This window comes from Octodon degus, unplaced genomic scaffold, assembly GCF_000260255.1.
Source record: "Octodon degus isolate 3935 unplaced genomic scaffold, OctDeg1.0 scaffold00015, whole genome shotgun sequence".
Classification (NCBI taxonomy): domain Eukaryota; kingdom Metazoa; phylum Chordata; class Mammalia; order Rodentia; family Octodontidae; genus Octodon; species Octodon degus.
The window spans coordinates 15,571,224-15,596,441 of NW_004524591.1; positions in this window are offsets into that span (position 1 = coordinate 15,571,224).

Below are 25,218 nucleotides of genomic sequence, written 5' to 3' on the forward strand. Positions count from 1 at the left end.
AGGGAACTTTTTCCGGTGAGCAGAGATCCAGCTCCCACCTTCCCAAGGGCAAGGACAACTGAGCCTGCTGGGAAGGAAGCAAGTGGTCATGGACTCAGGCTTGGGCTCCTCTTCTTATATGAAAATTTTATCCGTATTGCTTTTTAGATCAATATGTCTGTAAAACTGAAGGGAAAGTTCCTTGATGACATGTTTGTTTGCTGATGTGCCTCGAAATTGTTTCTTCCCTCAAATGACTCAGTGCAGCAAGTATTTGTCAATTTCCTCCTTAAAAGGTTGAACAGCCTGGGAGCCCGCATACTTGCAAGGCACTTTAAATCAGAAGTAGTGTGTGTGAGTGTGTATGTGAGTGTGTCTGTGCATGTGTGTGTGTGTGTGTGTGTGTGTGTGTGTCTTAGCGGTGAAGGCATGGGCAAGAATCTTATGTGTCCACATAGAAGTTACCTAACAGTGTCAGACTCAGGGAACGGAAGGTCCACTGGGCTGTGCGTCAGGAGATCTACACTTGCCACAAGCGAGCTTTATTGTCCTCAGTAATTCACACAGCTCCAGAGCTTCCAGGACTTTCCCAGAAAGTGGAAGTTCTGGCCCAGAAAATCAATTAGGTAAATTTCAGCTTGACAGTACACTGTGGCTCTAGCATCGCAGAACATAAAGAATGCCACAAGACTCAAAGTGAGGACATTGCAAATGTCTCATCAGTCCAGACACAGGAAAGGAAGCCACCAGGAAGGGAGCAGTACCAGCGTGGCCAGCCTGGCAACACCAGTCCTACACCTTGGGGTAAGGGCTCCCCTTACAGCTGTGTAGTATGGGGCCCAGATAGTGTGAAAGCCCTCTGCCATGGGATGCTTTCTTTCTGCAGAGGTGTGGGGGGGAGGGGGTCAAATCTCTCATATAGAGAGTGTTTTTCCTGCTTTAAGCATGCAATTTCATGGTTTCCTTATCACAAATCCGAGGAAATGGAATTACTCTTCCCATGTTCCAGATGAAGTTGGAGACAGACAGGTTACTTCCCTCCAGTCACACAAAGGATAGAATCAGGATGTGGATTTAACCTCAAGCAGGCACAGGACCAGCCCCCAGGATCCCCACAGAGCCATCCCGAAGTCACACTTGATTACTACATCAAAAGAGATGAGCAAGGGCCTTTAGTTTCAGTTCATTTACATTACGATACCTATTGAAGAAAACAAAATCAAAATCAATCCTCCCTCACAGGGAACCCAAAGTGCTGTTCACATAGCCCTGCTCTGTGGTTTCTTTGGAAACTGAGGCACTCACAGGGGCAGCCAGTATGTGCTGGGACCAAGATGGTGCTCACATGGAGGTCACCTGGATACCACTCCAACACACAACAGAAGAGAAGATCAAATTATTACGAATAATATGACATGTTTCAATTTGTTCTCAAAATAATGTTCTTTTTTATTTCTAGGCAAAGAATCTCTTTCCCTTTATCTAAACAATCAGAAGATTTGGCTTTCTCAAAACTCAGCCTCCTCAGTCTGTGAAGGTTATTATTGGCTTGGTTAAACAAAGTACTTGTTTATAATAAATATGACAGAGGATGGAGTCATTTTTGAAGTCAGACAGTTGGTGTAATAAAACCAGTTAAAATCTTATTTAAAAAGTGTCACAGTTGGTCAAATGTATTAATGACATATGGTTTAGTTTTCTCTTTTTTATCCCCCAGAACAATGTGCGCATTCTCATTTCACAGAATGAGTAGAGGATTAATGAAGCAAGATAAACTTTCTGCTGGCTTTTCTGCTAGACAATCCACACTTTCATTAACTGACTCAACTTTTATTTACCCTTTCCACGTCTCATCTTCCCTATCTTGCCTCTCTCTTCCCCATAGCACCCAATTATTGAATTCCTAAAATTCTGGTAATGTAAGAGCTAAATATTACATCATATAAAATATTTTTAGAAGAAAGCATTAATGCAGAAATTGCAAGCTACATAAACAACATGCCTACTCTGCCAGGCATAACTAGGTTTTTTCCTGTTGATATTACCAACCATAATAGTAAAGAAAAAAATATGCCCCAAAATACAACATTTCAGCTGCATGTAGTCATCATACCAGCAAAAAACATAATTGCATTATTTGTCTTCTCTGAAATCTCTCACTCATGGCTATGCTTTTACCAAGATTTCCTATTAGAGAATTACTTGATTGTTTCCAAAAGTTAGTGTGGTGACACAAGCTTCAAAGTCTAGAGCTGCCAACCAGCTCTACCTGGTCAGGTGGGTCATCTCGGAATTGTTACCTGGACTTCACCCAGGGCTAGGAGATGTCATCTCTAATCTACAGCCCTGCCATGAATTTGTTTTTTGTCATAAATGAAGCATGGGGCTGTGCTTTAATTTTCCTCACTGCCCTCTGTCAAGTAATAACCATAAATATTGTCCTGAATCATTAAGTCACAACCTGAAACGTGATCCTGCCCAGCTCCCAATCAGACGGCCATCTGGAAGATGAAAGAAGTCTATTTGGGTTTCAGAATGATCCAGACTCTAATTTGTAGTAACAGTCTTAACAGGCTGTTTCAAAGACATTAACCAGCAACTTGTCTCAAGTTCTCAGGGAAGGCACATTGTCCACAGTTGGAGGCATTTGCTTCAAGCAGAACCCTGAACTGTAACTGTTGGAAAACTACCAGGCTTTCTGGCTTTCAATCAACTGCCAGATTCTTCCATGGACACTAGATTTCTACCCAAGGGCAAAAATACATGCACAGAGCAGATGCACACATAATATATCTCCAAATATTCTGTGTCATAAGGAAAGCAAACATTTCAAGAGAAGAAAACAAATTGCAGCTTCTACAAGCAAACAGCAATGCAACATGATAGATATATAATTTTTCCTATCACCCTGAGGTTACTTTTGCAGGGAAAATAAATCACCCTCTTATTTTTCTGTACAAATAATTTTGTAAACAAAAAGAAAGTCATTATCTAAAATCTGGATGCATATGTTTAAATAAGAGCGTGCTTCTGATTAACAGGACTACTGGCCAGGCAGTTGATTTAAGTATCTGTCCTCCTGATCAATACAGGAGCAAGCAGTGTCAACAGGAGATGACTTCTGATGTCCACTTCACTTTGGATTTGAAAGGTAATTGCAGAAAGAAAACAATGGAAGATCATGTTTCTTTTCCAAGCTGTAGATAGCATTATGCTCTCTAAATTAAGTATGTTGGACTTAACTTTTAAGCAGCACACATACACTTTTAAAATTAAGGTATTTGCTTTTCAATAAATAGCACCTTAGGTAGTAAGTGTGTCAATGCTGATTTCAAATAGATCAGACGCAATGCTGGCAGATGCAAAAGTATTTATTCACAACCTAGAGGGAAGAGGATTTCATACTAACTTTCAGTAAACCCCTTTTTTGCCTTAAAATGTGAGTCAGCATCTCTCACTTTCAGTGACTGAAAGATTTATTCATTATTTATATCCATAAATTTTGCGGGAAAGATAGATGAAAAGAAATTTAAATGCATTTCCTGCTCTTATCTGATCCCAATTTGAGCAAATCTCTGTTTTGAAAAAAATGTCCATGCTGTGAAATAATCATGGAAATCTGAACAAGGGCTGGATATAGTTCATATTAAGAAGTTCTTGTTATATGTTTTTAAGCCTTTATTTTTTGAGACAATTGCTTAAATGTTTATGAGTGAGATGGAATGGTGCCTGAGATATGCTAAATATGACAGGAAAATAGTACTGAGTAGATACAGTAAGTGAAATAAATAATAGTAGGATCTAAGAAGGCACATAATTAATAATTATTGAAGAGGAGTGGTAGACAGCTATAGTTTATTACCTCTTCTTTCTACTTTTATGCCAGTCAGCACCATGTGTATCTCTACAGGTCCCCAGAGCCGGCCTGTCAGCACAGTACTCAGTAGGGTCAGTGTTGCATTTCACTAGTTAGGAGTGCAGGTCCGTAATGCAAATCCACCCGGTTCCCCCACCATGCCAAGCAGGGGCAGCTGCAGGGGCAGCCACAGGGGCAGTACTTTGGCCTGACTGTCACCCAGCAGAAGCCTGGTCATGCCCTCCTCCATCCTCCGATCCTTCCTGCTTCTGGGCGTCTTGTCAGATGCTGAACCAGTCTACAATCCATCCGCATCACTTGCCAAAGTCTTAAAGTCGTAGGAGAAACTCCCTCCTTGCTAAGACTCACCCAAGCCCAGGAACCGAGCTGAGGAGGCTGTGTCTACTCACTCAAGGGCAAGTGACTTCCAAAGAACAAGGCAGGTGACACTAAGGGTCAAAGAGCCTGCAAGGCTGGACTGTCGCACAGCATCTCACCACACACTTGCAGTGTTCTAGGGCTGCAGGCCATGCTGGTGGAGGAAGCCAGGCCCTGGGATCGCTCTGCTGCTGGGACAAACCTTGTTACCTCCCTGCCCAGCCTCAAAGGGCATTGTACCAAGATCCTGACCCTTTCAGGCTTCCATCGGACATACTTTCTCTTTGGGAATGAAGGAAAATTCTCCTATTTTTTGAGCCATTCTTTCGTCAATTCTACCAAATTGCATGTAACTTTATAAATATTTTTAAAAGATATAGTTTTGTAAATATTTAATATTCTGCTAATTTGATTTTGAATTGAAAATGTCAAGTATCCTGTTTTACTGTTTTATTATACTTTGTTAGAATGGAAAAAAATGTACATTTTTTAGAATGTTTTAATGAGTAAATTTAATTTACTGAAATTTTAATAATAATAATAACAATAATAATAAGAGTTTAAAGCAGAGATTCTCAAGTCCTGGGGGTACAGCTCTCTACCTTTCCCTTAGCTTCACTTAGTCCCGAGGAGGCAGTTCAGGTATTACAACTAGTGCAGTAACTTGGTACTAACATCCAATACATACAGTCCACAGATGCCACGAAACACCCTGCAGTGCATGGGCTGGCCCCACAGCAAGATCTTATCCAGCTCTAAATGTCAATAGAACTCAGATGGAGAGGCCAAGCTGAGCTGGGGATGGGCAGTGCTGGTGCAAACTAGCACAGGCAAAAATTAAAAGCAAAATAGACCCACAGGAAGAAAAAAGCAATGTGGGTTCAAGTCAGGGCTTCTGGAACAGGACAGACACTGTCTCCTCTAAATTTGCAACCTGGATGTCCCCACCACAGGACTATGCCATCAGTCCCAGGAGTGTACTGGTCTTGGTGTTTTGAGAGGCTGATGGTACTTGAGCCCTTGGTCCAGGAGATTCATCAGAAGGACCAGGAATACTGCCAACCCCACGTCAGAGCTCCGAGGTCATCACCAGCTAAGGATCAGTTGTGGGTGGTCCCGAATTGGTACCTTCCTAAAACAAGCAGCAGACGTCTGTGTGCCCTGCTCACTCACACCAGGACCTGGGTCTGGCAGCTCAGGCTGATGTCAGACTTAGACAGCCCATTAGTGCAGACAGACAGGAAGCTGTCTCTGGGCAGAGGGGGCAGAAGGACAGACAACAGGGCAGGAAAAGTGAAACCACTGCCTGAAAAGACTCAGCCAAACCACAGCTGGATAGGGACAGGGTTCTAGAGCCCAAGGCAGGTCTCTGGGCCCTGAAACTCTTGTTATGTATCTTCAGCAAGTCAGGGATAGTTTATGTACCAATTTTAGTGCTTCTGAGCAGAGGCCTAGAGTCTGCCAGATCTGGGTTCAAATCTTGGCTCTAGCACTAACCACTTCTGTGACCGTAAGCAAATCATTCTTTGAGCCTTGTTGTCGTCTTCAACAAAACAAAAAATGTACCTTCATCATAGGAGAGCTATGTAGACTAAACAAGAGACTGTTCACAGGATCCTGGGTCCAGAGCCCCACCTATCATATGAACTCAACAGATGACGGGTTCCATTGTCATCACCAACTTCACAGGGCTTAATGCCACAAGCTCTGCCCTATTTCAGCACAGCGTTGTCCTGAGAACCCAATGAGATTGTTTATGTGAGAAAGAGCAATGTAGGCAACAAAGAACCATGAAGACAATAGCTATTCTTCTATGACAGATGCGCTGGGCTCTAGGAGGTACCACTGGGATATCCCCTAGGATGGAGCGTCCATTGAGTTCTCAACTGTCCCATGGGAGCAGTTACTGGAGTGAATAACTCCCATTGCAGAAAGCGATAGCTGGCTGTCTGCGCATAACTAACAGCAGAGAAGAATCATCTGCTTACGTAAAGGAGTGGTGTTCAGACTCCTTGGATCAGAGCCATGGCTTTGTCATTCCGGATTCCTTATCTACAGCCTTCTCTCCACTCCTTCCCAGCCCCCTTCCCCAGCTTGCTATCTTAAACAGAGCCTTTCTTGATACATATTTGTTGGGTGAGTGGTTTTTAAAAATATTTTAACAGATTGTTCAGGCATCCCAGACAGCCTGGCTCAGTGCTGTGTGTGTCTAACCTTCCCCTGACCCTGACAGGCTCCAGGGGACACACTGAGCCAGCAGCCCATGATGTGACAGTTAAGCCCTCACAGAATTGGGCAGGGTTTGGAAATCTGGAAAGGACTGTCATGACAATCTGACAATGTCTTTTTTTCCACTCTACTGAATGTTTGGCTTACTTTTGGGTCGAAGGTCAGGTCAAGATTGAAGTGCCCCTTCCCAGGTCACCCCAAACTGGAAGGGAGCCCTTCAGATCTACTTTGATATAGCTATTGCCCAGCTGCTGTCATCACCCTGTCCTGCTCCTTTCAAGGTTGTGCTGTGAATGTTTTGCCTCTCCTCATGTTAGTCAAGTCCTGTGGTCACTGGTCTGTGATGGCCCACTGCCTACTGGGTCTTTCTGTCTAATCTGCCAAGCCAGTACCTGTGTGTCTACCTTCTTCACTTTTTAGTCTACCTCTGTGCTCACAGCAGGTTTAGCATTCCTGAGGCTTCTGAGAATGGAGCCCTGTGGTGCTTTTGAGGGGCTTATTTACCCTCACCAAGGAGGCAGCAGCAGAGAAAGAATCTCCTCCCTCAGCCACTCAGGGCTGCCTGTTGAAGATGCAGTGAGGAACGACCTCTCTTCGATCTGGTCTAACCGCGAGAAGAGTGGAATTAGTACCAGAGCCTGCTCAGTCTCTGGGAGCTCTCCTCAAGAATGACTTAGCTCATGGGGTCTTTCAAAGCTACAAGGGGAGTCCAGGGGCAGTAAGGAAAGCATTCAAAAGCCCTCGCACTAAACCAAGGGGCTTTACATTCTACCTTGCAATTGCACTCCAAAGACCCCTGTATACCTCCCTTTCTGGCTTGCTCAGGACTGCTGGATGCTCTCCCATGCCAGCAGTATGACAAGCTCCATTCTACCAGGCTGCAGACACAGTGTACAGGGATAGCTGGACTCTAGAGCTGAAGCATGTGTGTTTGAATCCTAGCTCTGGGGCTTATTAGCTGTGTGACCTCGACCAAGTTCCTCAGTCTTTTTATGCTTCCATTTCTTTATCCTTAGAATAGAGGTGATAATGGGGTACACTGCCCTTCCCCTTGGGTTGTTATAAGAATCCAGTGAGTTCACATCTGGAAAATGCTTGTATCAGCACCAGGAATCCAATGTTCAGGAATCCTACGTCAATTTTCCCATGGAATATGGAAGTAATTACAGGGCAGCTGCTTTAAGCTCTTTAGATGATAGGATTGAAGCTCACCTCCAGTGTTGCAGCCCAAAAACCACCTGAATCCTCAATGCTGGAGTTGTACAGCTGACTGCTACGCAGTAGGAAATAGATAGTAGCCTCCATCTAGCATTATTTTTCTTGAAGGTAGACAATTTAACCTTGTAAACTGAACTCAGTATGTGCCTAGTTATATTTATTAATACTACTAGTAGAGGGAGAGTGGTCGTTGTAGTAATATAGCTGTGACAGGCTACGGTTATTAAGTATCTGACCTCCAGGGATATCAGAAATGTCTAGAGTTATTTCTGGTTGTCATAACTTGGTGTTGGTTAGAGGTATACACTGCATCTTCTGAGTATAGGAGTGTGGCTAAGCACCCTGCAATGCACAGAACAACCCCTGATAAGTCGTTGTCCAAGGCACAAGTAGCACTAAGCTATTTGTAGAGAGTATAGCGTTAAGGCCTCAGGGTACCACAACCCAGCCCACTGTGCGTTCACCCTTAGAATACAAATGCCCCAAGCAGACTTTCCTTAACTGCACAGAGAAAAGGAAGAAATCATGACTAGATGAACTGGATTTAAAATAAGATTCCTAGGGTCATCCTCTGGATTTAGATTGTACTGGCCCTCTGAATTATGCAGCTGTCAAGCAAAGAAATAAATGGTATTATTACCTTTTGGGCTTTGAGTGGTTTTATATATATATATAAGTTAGTTGGTTTTACATATGAAAATATTTATTGTATCAATTTAAAACTTATCTGTTCACTCACTTGTTTACCACTATTTCCCCCAGGTAGAGCATAGATTCTTGAACAGCCAAAATCTTGTCTGTCTTGTGTGCATTTGCAGACCCAGGACTTGGGACATATTAATTGGCTTTGAATAAATAATTGTTGAATCACTGAACAGCTTCTGTAACTTCTAGAATGCGACAGAGCTGCAAAAGCTTCATAAACAAAAAGTACCTGGTTCTGCCCAAAGAAAGATTTACACATCTTTCCCTGTCATCTACCTAATCAGAGTGCTACTATAAAATCAAATTTAACTACATTCACTTTCTAGAATGTAGAAAAAGTGTCGATAGAGGGGAGGACAAGAAAGGCTCCTTTCCTTGGACTGCTACAAGACTGAGCACATTTACTCAATGGGGTGGACAGAGATTCATATTCCCTAGTTTTCTTCTATTTATTTTATTTTATTTTATTTATTTATTTATTCAGTACAGGGTCTACAGGGTCTCACTACACAGATCAGACTCATAGAGATCCTCCTGTTTTCAGTCTCCCAAGCTCTGGGATTACAGGAGTGTGCCACACCAGTCCCAGTTGTCATCTCAGTGCACCCCGGGGGGCAGGGCCAGTGAGGCATGTGGTACCAGGGATCGAACCCTGGTCCCTGAGCCTGCCTAAACAGGCGCTTTGGTCCACTGAGATATCTGGCTGGCCCTCTTTCTGTTTATTTTAATCCCACAGCACCAGAGTTTTATTTGGGTAGCAGCTGAGTTTCAGCTTCCCTTGTAGATAGTTGTGACAGGTGGCTCATTCTACCCAATAGGATATGATGCACAATAGAAATAAATTGCACAATCACATTTACTCAGAGTTGCTCTAAGATTTTGTCTTAGTTGTTCTCACTATTGAGAAAAAATACCCAACGACCAAAGTACAAGGAGGAAAAGGCTATTTAGTTCACAGTTTGTACAGGTTTCAGTCCTTAGTCAGCTGGCTCCAAAGCAGGGTGGCATCGTAGAGAACAATTCATGATGGGCAGAAAGGAGTAACACAAGAAATGGCAAAAAAGTGACATTACAGGTTCTTTCTCCCAGTTTTCATAGTCTATCTAGGCTACCAGGATTAGAGCATGCCGAATCAATTAGGGGACTGATTTAGTAACCACACACTTTAGATCCAGCCACTTTTGTAAAAGGCCCTGCCTATGACCACTTGAGGCTTTGGGGGGACATATAGACACAAGCCATAATAATATGTAATCTAAGATTACACACACAGAGTTTAGAGAAATAAACACAGCCTTACAGTAAACACACCACAAAGTTCATCACAGGCAACTTTACTATCCAATCTCCAAGTTTGTCCTCCTAGCAGAAGGATATTTACGAATCTTCTCATAGCCACGTGGTGTCATGCATCACTTATGAATTCAGAGCAGTTGGCTTACTGTTTCTTGATGGAATCTATTACCTTGGAGGAGGCATTGTAATGGAATAACTGGCTGAGCAAGTATCTCCCTTGCTATATCCCAGTTCCTACCGGTAAAGGGATCTCCGAGGTCTCCAGAAACTTCACTTCAGCTCAGAACTGATGTCAGGGCTTTTCGCTCATCATGACATTTTATCAAACCAAACATTTCCAAGAGCACTTAGAGCATCAGCAGAGATGGTTGAATGACTCAAAATCCCTGCTTTTGAGTCATTGTCATAACTAGATCCCTATTAGTGATATTTCAAAAATACTGTACCATCTTCTGTGAAACTGAGGCCAATTGTGTGAGAAAAAGACAGGATAAAATATTTCTTCTAGACAGAAACTGGTTCTGAGGTAGTGCTGTATATTCACAATCCTTTCTTGTATCTCTCTGGTGTGACCAAATGATATAGAACCTACAGATCTAACTGCACCCTTCCAGCTGGGAGACCTTGGGCAAGTCACAGTCTCACCAAGTGTTTAAGTGAGGGATAGTAATGCCCCTTTTGTGCAATTGTGGTTTGTTTAAAGAGTAATGAGATAATGAACGCAGGGTGGTGTACTTCCATTAGTATCTGGGGCAGTGTGGGCTGCCATGGTTAATACAATGGCATTGTCCAAACTTAAGTGAGTCCAAGGTACCTCTGCTACATATCTTCAACAGCATTTCTCAGGGACAGCACTGTTCCTACATGTCCCCCTCAGTCAACAGACCCAGTGTGCAGGTAATTTTTATTCCCTCAAAGAGATTTCAATTTTCTATTGCCTGGATAATAAAGTCATAATGGTCTCCTGCCCTTAGTGCTGAGCATTTTAAACAGTGATTCTTAAATAGAACATATCTGGTCTCCTTTTAGCTCCATCCTTCCCAACTAAAATGACGTTTACATGGGACATTCTCATGGACTTCACTGCACTTGCCAATCTATAGTCAGGTTGGTGGCCTTGGGAATCAAGTGGTCCAATGGTTTCCCACCACAGGTGGCTCCCTGGGAAGATGCCTCACAGAAAGTGCTCAGACGAACATCCTGAGTAGAATGCGGCCCGACATATTTTGAGCTCAGAGGAAATTCCCTGTGAGCTACAAAGGTTCATGAGAAAGTGCTTTATTATAGGCAATTTTAAGCGACTCCTTAACACAGAAGGGGCAGGAACAGAATCCATGAGAAAATAGGATAGGAATTCAGCCCTCAGGCCCCACAGCACTTTCTGATACTAACACCCTTTTCTTGTTTCCTCCCAGATAGCAGTAAAAGGAAGCATGAACCACAATAGTCTCATCAGACCCAGGCTAAAAGCAAAAACACAAAACTCTCTCATGGTCTCTTGATGAAACTCAGTATCTTTGCCAGCATTAAAATATGTAGAACAACACAATTTGGGGGAAAAAAAAAAGTCTTCTCTTTTTCCACTGGCCTCTGTTACTGAATCAATAGAAGTTTCATATATATATATATATTCTCTATAAAATCACGTTCATAGTGTTTTAAAAATAAGTTAACAATATTCCTCAATTGCACATAACCCACCATCTGAAAAAAGCAAGAGGCGTCAGGCTATCACTTGGACAGAATACAGTTGTGGGTATGTGGGTCTCAGTGGGTCTCTCTGCATTCTTCTTATACAATAATGAAGGCATTAAATTACCAGGTCAGAGGCCCCAATTCACAAAGAAATAATATCAGTTTATTATTTCTAATCTTATTAAGTTAGAAAATAGTCTTGAGATATAATGTCATCCCAGAATGGTTGAAGTATTGATTATGTGAGGCTGTGCTCATGGATAATTCAAGGATCCTGATTTCATTTAATTTTAGTAATTTTTAAAGCATTCCAACAAATTTTCTATAGAGCAAATAATCTAAATTATCCCCATAAATAATGTAGATGTACGGTCAGATTTCCTTACTATTTACCAATCTCACTCTTTGTACTGTGAGGTAGAGACAAAGGATTATTTTAAATCCTGTTTTACAATCCCTAGTGTACTCCTGAAAGAAAATAGGCCTTTAAACATACATACTGCAATTCAAAAAATTAGATGTGGACATTATCAAAATAGGACCTGTGACAAACTATTGCTGTTGTCATTTTCTTGTAATTGTATTATGTCTAAGGCTGAAATCTCAATACTCTATGATTTAAGATTATGCAGGAAAAGCATATGGCTATGCATGTGACAATGTCAACCTACTGCAGCAAGTTTCCAATTTGATGCATGTCTAATAATGGCAGGCTCAGGAAGGTGATGTCCGGAGTGGCCTGAGACCTTGTTTTAATTACTGTTCTCTCATTGCTGGGACAAATACCAGCAACCCAACACCCAAAATGAAGAAAGGAAAGGTTCATGCAGCTTACAGTGTGTGGAGGTTTTAGTCTACACTCAGCTGGCTCCAAGGCAGATCGACACATGGAAGAGAGCAGCAGTTCATGGCAGTGGCAAAGAGCAAGAGAGCAAAAGGGAAGAGTAGTGGCAACAACAGCAACAGAGAACACGTCTATCTCCCTTATATTGCATTCAGGCTACCAGTCCAAGGCTGGGTGAGGTACTTGCACCCATAATCCCAGAAGCACACACACACACACAGACACAATCCTGGTGGATCATGAGTTAATCACAAACTCTAGAATAGTCTACCCTATGACTTACATGAGGCTTTGAGAGGACACCTAGACACAAACCATAAAAATCTCATCTTGAGCAGAGACTGCCAAGTCTAAAAAACCAGCACCCTCTCTATGACATGCATAACTATATTTATGGTTTTAGTTTTAGTATTCTTTTTACATAGGCATTTTTTTTCACTCTCCAAACAAATGTCCCAGGTACTTCTCTAAGCATTTGGAATGCTACAGACAATGACATTTCGATTGGGCCCTTGAAATGCAGTAGAGAGGATAGATAAGTCAGTGGCAAAGATAGTGCATGGCACATTGTACAAGAGAAAATGTTTGGTTCTACAAGCTCAGAGAAGGCTTCTGGGTAGAGGTGACATCTAAGCTGGGTCTCTAAATGTGATAACACATGAAGAGAAGACAGGAATGGGGCTCTGCATTTCAGACAGAGAAGAACAGCATGTGCGAAGGTCTAGAGGAGAGAGAGAGAGAGAGAGAGAGAGAGAGAGAGAGAGAGAGAGAGAGAGAGAGAAACAGGAATTGATAGGAAACTTCTCAGTGATAAATTGGTCATACACAGTGTAAGAAGGTAAGGCAGGGCCTCAGAGTCCAGGTCCTGAAAGGCTTCAGGTGAGGTTCTGTGGAGTTGGCCTCATGGCCAAGAGGCCTGGGGTCAGCTTTAGCTCTGTCCCCTCCACTAGTGAATCCACCTTGGCTTGTGCTGGATAGGTCAAAGAATCAAGCTGTCTCTCCCTGTCTCTCCCCTGCTTCTCCCCAGTGCTGTTCATTAGCCTTTCTCCATCTCTGTTCCCAAGACGTGTGAGCAATAGGCAAAGTGCCTTCACATAATTAATGAGCCTGGAGTTGCCGATACAAACCTGAGACTCACGCCCTCAAGAATGTTTCCTCTCAGGATATTTATTACCTCAGAAGACATGTGTGGGCAGAGCATGTTATTTAGTGACCTATAATGCCTGAATAATGATCACAATAAATCAGAGCTCATTATTATGTGCGGGAGAGCTGGACAGCCCAACTGGCTAGGTAATGAGGTCTAATTTAATGCCCTTGTATTATTCTACACATGTTTTCTGGGAAGTGAGGGGTGGGCTAGGGGGAGTGGGTATGGAGGATCCAGATGCCCTGGGATGCTCAGCAGTCACACAGGGAGGCCAGTGGCCCAGACATATGTTAGGAGTCAGAAAGAGTGTGGTCAGCAATGCTCAGCTCCTCTCAGAGGGTTACAGTAAGGCCTGGTCCTTCGTACTGGCTTAAGCAGGAAAAGCTGATAGTGAGAGCTAATTAAAGCAAACATCACCACCTAGGGAGCTATTTCTTAGAAGTAAAAGGCAAGTCACATGGACAGAAAATACCAGCACAGACAGTGAAGTCAGACTCTCCATGCAGAGATATATAACTGTCCCAGGGCTTACTTCACGTGCCAGGCTTCTGAGACAGGCCTGTAATTGAGTCGCCCAGAGTGTCAGGGCCAAGGGAGGTAGCTGTTGATCCATCCTTTTTTGAGTGTGACCAGCCCTCACTTATTTCTTGCTAGGAGGAGCCTTTTGCCACAGCAATCCATTACTGTGGTTATAAATTCTTCATGCATAATCTTGCCTCATTGATTACTTACCATCATTAGTTTGAGCCCATCCCATACCAAAGTCAATGGAAAGATTGATTGCCAACTGTATGATGTACAAAAATTTGTTCCTAAAGCATCTAGAAACTGGAACCATTTATCTCTTCCCCACCAAATTGTAAATCTTTTCCTGCTATTGGTTTCATGTTGGACAGTAGATATAGAGAAAGAACCAGCCAGAGAGCTCCAAGTAGGTGGCCCAAGATGGATTTCCATGGAGCCTCCAACATTCAGTGGCTGTTACAACATGAAATATCGGTAGGGAACATCAAGGACCACACAAGCTGCAACACTTAGCACTCCCTACACTATAGCATACTCTCTCCCTTCTTCATCAGTCTCCAGCCCTCTCATTTCTACCCATGGCATGTAGTTAAATCTAACAAACCAGACTACTCTTATAAAAAATGATATTAAGCACAAACCTCCCTTGTCTTCCACAACAGCAGAATAACAGGCTTCGCATGCATCTTTCCTGAGCAAACACGTGAGCGTGTATTGCTGCAGAGTCCAGAAAAGTACTTACTCCAATTGCCTTTGCATTTGAAAAGAACTCTTACATAGGCTTCCTCCTGAGACTTCTAGGTTCATATTCAAATAAGAAGTCTTTTAGTAATATAAGACCATCCCAAATACAGTAGAATAACTGCTAGAGAAACTTGTGTTTTAAAGCACTCTGAAAATAGGAAAAAAAAAAAAAAAAAGAGTATTTGAACTCTTCAAGAAACCCCTGTGTTATAGACCAGACTGCTGAAGTTTAAGGAGCATGGGGTAGTAGATAACTATTGTATATCACAGCATCGCTGAGCAGGATGAGGAGAAAGGGGGATGGGCTTGGTGTCCCCTGGGCTACCAAGGCAGAAGAGTTCTTGGCTGGAAGCCAGAACAGTGAGATGGAGGTATGGAGAGAGGCAGTGCTGGTGAGGTAGGACCTGTCAGATCTGCCTGGGCTTCAGTGTGATCACCATAAGATGAAGACCAAATATCAAAATTTTCTTTGAAGATCAGTTAGGACAATGGCCATTGAAGACAGACAGCAAAGCCACCCAGGTGGCTAGATTTTCTCTAACATTGAAATAGTTGACTGTATCTTCACTTGCGATTGTAATTAGAGACTAGTCAGCCTGAAAAGTGGTCTAGAATGGCACAAAGTATGTATAAAGAGGCTGATGCTGTGAAGGGACTGCAAAGTGGAAGCCAGCTGTACTAATACCAGGGCCATGGCCCCCACTTTAATGCGCTTTCACACAATGGCTCTAAGAGTTCAGTCCTCATCAGTCCTCAGTAACCACTAGAGGCTGGTTACAGGATGGATCAGAGGCCCTGCTCTAGGAGTATCTGATTCAGTATGTCTAGGATGGGCCTGAAAATATACATTTCTGGTGATGCTTCTGTTGCTGTTGGTGGGGGTAGAGGGAAGAACGCTGAGAATATCTTAGCTCATTTTGTGGATGGCTGGCAAGAACGTTTTCTACCTGCTCTTTCCTTGTGTAGCTGTGCTGTATTTCTTGTACAATTAGAAGCATGCTTTCACTTTCTCCAGTCTCCAAATGATCATCTGTCTCTGACCCTAGTATGTGTTTCTGACTGTACTATCTGTCAGCTTTGCATCATTCTGTTACTGCTCGAATTCCCAGATTGTACGAGAATGTATGATGTCTTTCATAATGTTAGAAGAATTCTAAGAATTTTTTAATTTCTTGCTGATACTGGCCTTCAGTTTCCCCTACCGTTCTTCAGACAGAGCCTAGATTTGCCAGAATACTCACAATTTTAATATATAGGGCAGTACTCTTTGTTTCTTTGAAATAAGTTAGGCATTGTCATAGGTACACATTTCTAGTCCCAGAAAAGGGACCTAGAGCTGAGTAAATAACACACCTTTTGTAAGGCCCCGGACACAAGACAGAAAGCTAGAACATTTTCAGAGTGGCGCAGTAACTTTTCATCAAATGATAACACTCAAAATACACAGGAGATATACATGATGGTATGTCTATGTTTATGTTATAAAAACATTATACATATGTGAAATATTTCAAAGATACTAGTTAACATAGTTCATCACAGGTAAGATTTAAATATTAAATTCACACTGAGTGCATAGCTGAAAACATAAATTTTGTGTATGATCTCCATTGGCTATACATTACAGTCTGCGAGGGAAGTAGAAACAGACAGTTTGCACTGAGTAAAGAAGAAAAGACAGACATTCATCAGGTAGATGGCCACATGTGTGATTCCCTGGCTTTGGGAGGTGACATATGTAAGAGAGTCGCCTGTCCAATGAAAGGAGTTAGTGGAACGCAATTCACATAGCAAAGAGAGAATGTCATTGTACAAACTGATTTAATTTATGGTCTTCTCAAGACCAAAGGAGTCTCTTTTTCCAGAATCTCTAAGCCCTTAAACTATAAGAAACTTCAGGCTCAATTTTTATCTTTTTCTTCCAAAAACATCCTAGAAAATTTGCTAACCATTGTTACTCTCCTACAATGTTGCTTTGAAATTTTATACCATTGTTTTTGTTGTTTATTCTTCTTTTCTTTAAACTAAAAGTGTTATTTTAAAAAGAAGTTTTGGTTGAGAATAAAGCTCTGTGGCTAGCTGTTTGAATTGTTTTTAAAAAATAATAATCCCATATCTAATTACTAATATAATATGAATTTTTATATATAAAATGTGATTCTATTTAAGCAAATGATACTGTTTTTTTTAAAGAGGATTATTTTCCCAGTATTTGAAAGTGAGATTCTCCTTTGCATCTTAGTTTTCCATATCTGGGCCTGAGAGTAGAGAGGGGTTCATAGGATCCCAAACACATACTTGGTGACGGTTTCTGTAAACAGTGTCTCCCAGGAGCACAGTGGCCTCTGGAAAAGCATTCTTGCGAATCCATTCCCATCCCCAGGATGCAAAGAGATCCAGCTGTAGAGATACAATTACTCAGGAAATACTTGAGGAAAGTTCTACAGTTTTAACAACCAGGATAATTCTAGTATTTACATCTTTCATACCTCTAGTTTCCTCCCCACTTGTTGAATTTTGTGAATGCATGATTTCCCCTAAAATTTTCTATGAATATTATAGCAAATATACTCCAAAACTTTATTTTGTGTAGAACCCTGTCATTAACATAACATCCACGTTCACATACTTTCTATTATTCCCAGCTTATATGGGTAAAGGTTGTAATTTGGAATGGACCTAATTACAGACTCTAGGCTGCATTCTTTGGCAGTTGCAAGGTTTTCCAAGACTTTTACAGTCTGGACCTCTGATATTTCCCAAGTGAACCTCTACAAGGATCACTGGTGTCTGACTGCACGGAGAGATGTCAGTCTCTCCAAGCTATGGACATTTCATCTTCGGAGAACACATGGTGGGCCCTGCAGATATGTAGCAGATATTATGTCCGTGCTTCACAGGGTAACCTGCATTGAAGACTGTGGAGGATTTGTGAGGTTTTGTTCTTCCCTACTCTTCATAATTGTATTCTGCAGTGACTAATGATTGTTCCTAGGTCTTATTACATCACTTCTTTTTATCAGAAAATCCCAACTAATATCTGTATTATTTAAAGTAATGCTAAATGTGCTATCAGAAGATCCCTGAAATCCTAAACATTTAACAAAAGAAAAGTATGTTTTCATACACTTCACAGCCCAGCGAGGTTGCTCCTGACTGGGAAGCTACTCTTCCCCTGAGGATCTGGGGACTGGAATAAGCTCCTTTCAATCCCATTGTTTAGCATCTTCCTTAAGCAGCTCCTAAAGCTCCCAGAATTGTCCTAGCAGTCATTCTTACTTATCCTTGTCAGCGGAGAGGGCAGTAAGCATGCGCAGGAGGCTTAAGAGGCCAGACTGGAACGTGGTACAAGCTGGTGCTGCTCATGCCTCTCACAACTAAACTCAGCCACTTCATTGCAATGGGGGTTAGAAGATGCACTTAAATGTGTCAGCCTGAAAGGAAGGGGACACGAGATGTGTACTTCCCCAACAGCTTCTGTCACAATGGCGTTTATGGCCTGTCCTGGTTTAGATCTAAAATATCCCTCAAAAGCCTCATGCATTTGGAAGGTGATTGGATCACAGTCTGCTATATTCTTTAGGGGATCAGCTCCCAGCTGACTTGCTGTGAGGAGGTGGAGCCTGGCTAGAGGCTGGTTACTGGGGGCATGTCCTGGAAGTGTGCATTCTTCTCCTTGGCTCCTCCTTCCCTCCCTGTTTCCTGCCTGCCAAAGGCTGAGCACCTTTTTCTCCATGAGGCCCCTGTGCCATCCTGTTTCTGCCAGAAGCCAGCAACAATAGAACAAAACCATGAGCCAAAATAAACCTCTTCTCGTTTAATTAGTGGGTATTGGGTATCGTGACTAAGCCCCAGCCTTTTCGGATATTCCATCATTGATGGGTGGTGAAGACAGGATGGAAAAACTGCCGACTTACTGCCTCAGGCACTCTCATTCCTGACATCTTGGTATGGAGCACCCAGGGCCAGCCCATGGGAAACACATTCTAAGAAAACACAGAAAGGAAAAGATGTGACCAAATGACTTGCCAAGAAATCACAGCTCCCTTGTTACTGCAAACTCGTGAGCACATGCTTTAACAATTCAGTAGACCTTACAGGAAGGTAGCCCCGCACTGTTAGAAGCTCAGAGACCCAAAGGGTAGGTGGCCCAGAAAGATTTTAGCACCTTTTTAGTACACCCCTGAGGTTGATAGTTTCACTACAGACCTTCCATGTCACCTGGGAGGTACAGCTGGGGAGTTTGATTTTGCTGAGCTGGACAAAGCAATTTTCTGGTGTTGTCTCATTTGTTACCTACTGTGAGATGTCAGCGATATGAACAGTGTGGACTCAGGTGGCTTGTGCATGCCCAGATGTGTGTGAGTGCAGACACCCAAATGTCAGAAGAACTGGGGAAAAGATTCTTTCAGAGTAATGACTGTGCAATGCCAGGAACCCAGTGAGTTAGCAGTCATCAAGGTCTTCAGGGTACTTTGCTTTTTATGTAAACTCTTGGAGACCTTTTCCCCTACTGTGTAACTTTATCTTGTTTGTTTTTATAGATGGTAAGGGCTGAAAACTTATAATACGGAGAGAGTTTTCAGATTTGATTTGGTCATCGTTCAGCCAGTTTTGCCAACCCAAACCAGGGTTGCAGAATCCCCACTGGGGGAAAGAGATCTGGAAGTTAGAAGAATGATCACAATCACCTCTTCTTCCCAAAGCACATCACAAAGGCCAAAGGAGTGGAGCTCAGGCAAGAAAAGGGCTATTTCTTCTTTCAGATTCTACTTTTCCCAGGAAAGACCACCCTCCCTGGGCTCTCCCCTTGTTCTCAGTGGGTATAACCTGGATTCCAGAAGATACAGAGGATCTGTCCACATTTCTCTGCCGTGGATCTTCCCCTAATACCTGCCAGCCCCACACAACAGAGTTCCATGGTGTAGCAAGAGCCACTTCGTGGAGTGCTTAGCCAGGAATATCTTGTGTTCAAATCACTGGAAACGTTTTCTGTGGCATTCTTACAGTGCCCCCTGCAATTTAACTGCTTAAGAAGCATCTGAGGATTCATTCTGCTTCTGGCTTTACTTCTCTCCTTCTCCCCCTGGGCTGGCATCTCATGTTCCTTTTTCTGATTATTATCTTCACAGCCAGTGGGGGCAGGAAAAGGAAATTTAAAAAGCCATTTCGCACCTTCAGTGGCTGGAGAAGGGCCTCCTTCCTACCTCTCTTATATTCCCTCCTGAGAGACATTTGAGTTCAAGTTGGTCATGAAGGTCTGAGTTTGCAGTCAGCACCCAAGTAGGTAACAGGGCAGAAGTGAGTTTTGTCACTGACGACGAATAAAGTACAATTGGGAAATTCTGAGTAGGCCTGAAAGACAGCAGAGGCCTCAGACTCAAGGGCAGGCAGGGGCCAGGAAGGCACAGAAAAGCGGCACTGACAGGGTGGATCCTCGGTGACAAACTGAAGGGTGCTTGCCCTTGTGAGACGGGGCTGCTGCTCCCCTCTCCTGCCCATAGGTGCCAGCCAACATGGAGCCCACCATGGCCAGAAACAAGCAAAGCTTGGAAAAATACTCCTGTATGAGTTGGCCCCTCTTTGTGACGATGAAGCCGATTCAAAATTTAAAAATACTTTGCTGGCCTAACCAAACCCATCTTACAGTGCATGCCCAGGGGACCTGTCTGCAGCCTCCATCAGTAATTCTACCCTCTACAAATCACTGAGAGCAGGCTATCACAGATACGCTCCTCTCGTCCCTCTGTACACTGGCCAGTAACAGGACTCCCATGTGCAGTAATAAAACAGAACAACCCATATTAAGAACTTATCACTAGGAACATAGATAAACAAATTTAACTCCATCTATGGTGAAAAATGAGAGTCTGCCTTACCTCTTTTCTGCATTTTAAATTACTCAGCATTGCTACATATAACTCTCACTGAAAAGAAAAGAACTTTAAAAGTCATTAAAAGCTGAGAATTGGTCACAGACATTAGTAATCAGCAGTACTAGGCAGGGGTGGGGAATTCCTCTCAATTAGACCTCAGGAAAGATCTGTTGATTGATTGGAAAAAGAAGAATTGCTTAAACACTGCCTGAGGTTGTTGTGGTAGGGTGGAATAAAGGTGCTGAAAACCTCAAACAAAGCAAAAAGGCTGCACATAGTCTAGAGACAGCCCTGTCTGGTTTAGAAAGGAACAGGGGTCATCCCCCACCGGTTCCCATGAAGGAGAGAGCAGGCTTTCAATGAGGGGAACTGGAAGAGAAGCAAGCAGCTCTGTGCGCCTTCAGCCATCGACTTCTCCAGACTTCGGGGACTGATGATTTCAAACATAGAAACACAGCTACTGCATGTATCTTTTTTATTAGAAAGGAACTGTACAACCATTGAACCAGTTTCCTGTGTCCCTGGATGGGAAATGTTGTCCTAATATCATTAATTGGCTTGAACTCAGAGTCACTGGGCAAGGTTATTTGACACCAGCTGATTTCTTGGCCACATATCTTTCTTTCTAATAACTTAAACATTTTTATTAATCTGAATTTTAATAAACTGCATGTCTTCACACCAAAAAAAGGTGAGACTAGAGAAACACTGAATGCAGTAATGGAGGGATTGACAATTTTTAATCATTACAAATTCAAGATAATAGTTGATTGGCTCATATTCCTCATAGGGACAATCTCATATTGATTGTCTCATATGATAGGGACATGTGAAATCAGGCACACAAAGAATAACCCAGTCCTCTCTGCCCATATGGAAACTGCCTCTATGTCTTCATTTTAACTTGTTTCTGAAAGGAAAGATTCTCTTTGTGTTGTACCTGAATCACTGCCCTTGGTGAATCTGGGAAAGCTTTGGGCCCCAGCAGAGCACTGAGTCCAACTCCCACATCAGGTCACAGAGTGGGTGACACCAGGCCTTCTGCCTGGGAGACCCCCTGGAAGGAAAGAAGACTTGACTTTAGAGTTCTTCTGCTGTTGAGGGGTCCAAGATTGTATCTATCTTATATGAAAACCCTGATGTGGCATTTAAAAGATGTAACGATTAATAACTCTAGAAATGATGTTTTATGATTTTTAACAGGGTAGGAAATATAGAATAATCACACCAAAGCAAAAACCAACATCCCCTCCAAAAATATTTACAGAAAAATTATAAGAAATACACTAACATATTTACAGAAATTTTCCTTGGTCATGGGAGAGTTAATCTTCTTTCCACAACAAATCAAAATGAAATGTTACTTTGGGTAGATAGGAAGACCCCCCCATTATTAATAAAGCAAAGAGTTGAAATTAATTAAAAGCCCTTAGAGGTTTATTGGGTTCAACTTTTCTAAGTTGTGCATCAATCCTTTTTATAATTAAAATGCATTTTATAATTTACATATTTTTAACTTATGAAGTTGAATGCCCTTGTCACCTGAACCTAGTCATCTATAAGGCAGGAGAGGAGACAAGAGGTTATGGATTGATTGTACCCATAGTCCAGTTCAGAGGGCCCAGGCATGGACACTGGTCCTCAATCTCAGCCCCGAGTGGCATTGCCTATGAAGTGAAAGAGCAATGGAACATCTCCTTATTTCCCTCCACCATTTTCAAAAGCCAAGTCCTTGATTTTCATAGGATGCATGGCGGTGAGGGAGTTTACCACATCACATTTTCATATAGATCTTTGCATTTCTAGCATTGGTGATTGATAGCCTCCAAACACATAAACACTCTCCACCTGTACACAAGGCACCAGGGACTGTGCTCTCATACAGACAGGATCAAAGTAGAGGGGAATAAATTCTAAAATCCACTCCTTGGCAAGAGTAAGTCCCCGGATGGGCTATGGCCATGGAAGGTGACAGTTTCTGGATGCTGTTAGTATATAGCAAATTGAAGTTTTGTAGTTTTATCTATTACCACAAAAGCCCTCCAAAAAAATGTAGCCAGTGGGAGAGAAAGCAGGAGCCCCACCGTCTCATTTTTAACAAGGACCAGCTGAAAAATGAAGGCGCACACCACACAAACCATCTATGTCTGCCAATTCATTTCCTGGCCCCAATAGTGGGGAGGGGGACCTCGTGTTTCCTCTTATGCAGGCCAAACATGGCAAAGCACCAAGGGAATTCTGAATGGAATCAATTGCACTTGTTACTAACTGAGTTTTCTTTTATTCTTATATTACCGAGGGCTGGATACTCAGCTGCAAGCAATTATAATGAAGAGTTACTGAGTAATGGTTTCCAGATTGCTCCATGATGGGGCATTAATTGAAAGGGACAATTTAAGAGCTTAGGCCATGTAAATGCATTTCTTATTCTGTCAAATTGAGAAATTTCTGGATGCAGAGGACTGAAATGCTCAGAACTGATAAAGACTTCATAATGCCCATTTAAATAAGCATTTTCACAACCAGCCTCATGGTTTTTAAGAGAACAAATACAAAATAGTAAATCTGTGGGCTTGTTCATTCTCAGGAAAATATTCTAAGTAGCACATTTCTATGTTGTACCCATAGTCATATACCTTGTATAAAATGTCACTTCATTAGTTTGTTGCATTGCAAAGCCAGTTAAGTTTTCAAGAAAAGTTTTATTTCAGGTTACATGCTATTATGATACATATTAATGCTCTTAATCTCTGGCTTTCACTATAAATATATGTTTTAAAATTTTAAGGAGCATTTAAAAACATGCGTTTTATATATGTGTGGAGCATTTAAAATTTAAAACAGTTTCTTAAATAGATTCGCATGCATATGAACTTGGGCATTCACAGAAATTAGCTATCAAGTCCATGTCAAATATATTTATTTTATCTTTGTAAAAGTGAAATTTGATTTCCCTGAACCCCATTAATCAACATTTTCAAAAAGGTTATATGAGGTGTCATATTAAAGATAAATATCATAAGAGAGAAAGTTACAGTCAAGCAAGGAAGAAAATCTCAACCCTTCTTTAGTTAAAAAAAAAAAGACTAATACTAGCTTGTAAGATCTAACTGTAGACTTTTGCATTAGTACCTGTTTTATTTCTGGAAAGAAAGAAGGAAGGATGAAAATAAAAGAGATAGGGAAAGACAGATGGGTGGATGGATGAATTCTGGAGTGGAAGGAAGTTTAGATGATTAATAGATGGATGGAAATAGATACAAAAACCTTTTTACAAATTAAATTCAAAATTGAAGGAGAAAGGGCCATAACTACTCTTTTTTCATTGTGTTTTCAAAAATCTGAATTTCCATCAGGGAATTGAACTTTTACCCTTCCTTCTGCCTTAAACCTTTCTGTCTTCCCCTGTCTGGATTTCTGCACAGGAGCTGGGGTGCTGATGGTGAACTTCCCCAAGAACCTTGACATTAACCAGGCCATAGGTGGCAAAATGGGTAGAAAAGAGAAATTGTCAACCTGAGTAAATTGAGAACATACAATCAAAAAGAATGAGAGGAAAGGCCTCATTATTGCTGTTATTGTTAATTGCCCACTTGTATGCATTCATTCATAAGTCTAGATGTGTCTTTTCCCTCCGCCTATCACTGTAAGCACTGTCCAAGCACGAAGCTAGGATAAAATACTGTAACTATTCTTAAACATCTCTTCACGCACTATATGTTTCCTACATTATTTGTTGGATCAAAAGCATTCCTACTAAGTTAGTAATTAACTTCTTGAAAAGCTTGAATTAATACCTGACTTCACTTCAAGCTATTCTTTGTTTGGTAACAGTGAAAGCAAGTTTATCAACATTGAAAAAGTCTGGTGGTTTTTCTTGTTCCCGCTCTAGTCAAGGTCAAGTCCCATAATAGTCTTTTTTTTTTAAATTATTTATTTATTTATTTAGTGTGTGTGTGTGTGTGTGTGTGTGTGTGTGTGTGGCCAGCTCAGCCCACCAGGGGGTGCGGCTGGCTGGCATGTGGTGCTGGGGGATTGAACCGTGGTCCCTGTGCTTTGCCAAGCTTGTTCCAAGTAGGTGCTTTAGACCACTGAGCCATCTCTCCAGCCCCCATAATAGTCTTAACAGTGGTTCCTAACTCAGTAATAAAGTAGTCTAATTAATTATTCAAATAGAACTGTTAAGAACTTGACATGAGAGGGAAAGCATTCTTTGCCATAGAATAAAATAAGGATGTCTTATGCATTAGTATGCACACAGCTAGCAAATAACATTGTCTCAAATGTTCCATTTTTTCCCCAAAACTCCACTATGTATTTCTCCTGAATTCTGCTACCTTTCTGCTTTTTTTCCAATCATGCTAAAATCTAAAATCTTAACCCTAGGTTTCAAAACCCTATTATTTGTCTCCATCTGAGAAGTGGAGATTTCTTTTGACCAAAGGAAAACCCATTAATCTATATAGCCAATATGCACTAATAAAGGTGTGAAACAGAAAACGTAAATATCTTTCATTTAAAAATAAATAAACTGAACTAGAAGACCTAGTCTATCTCAGTTGGTCTTGTGATTTCTCATTGTGTGAGCTATATTGATAAATTATCTTAAGTCACATAATAACAGTGCATAAGAAATGTAAGATTAGGGGCTGGGGAGATGGCTCAGTAGGATAAGCACTTCCCTGGCAGGCTCAAGGGACTGAGTTCAATCCCCGGTTCTGCC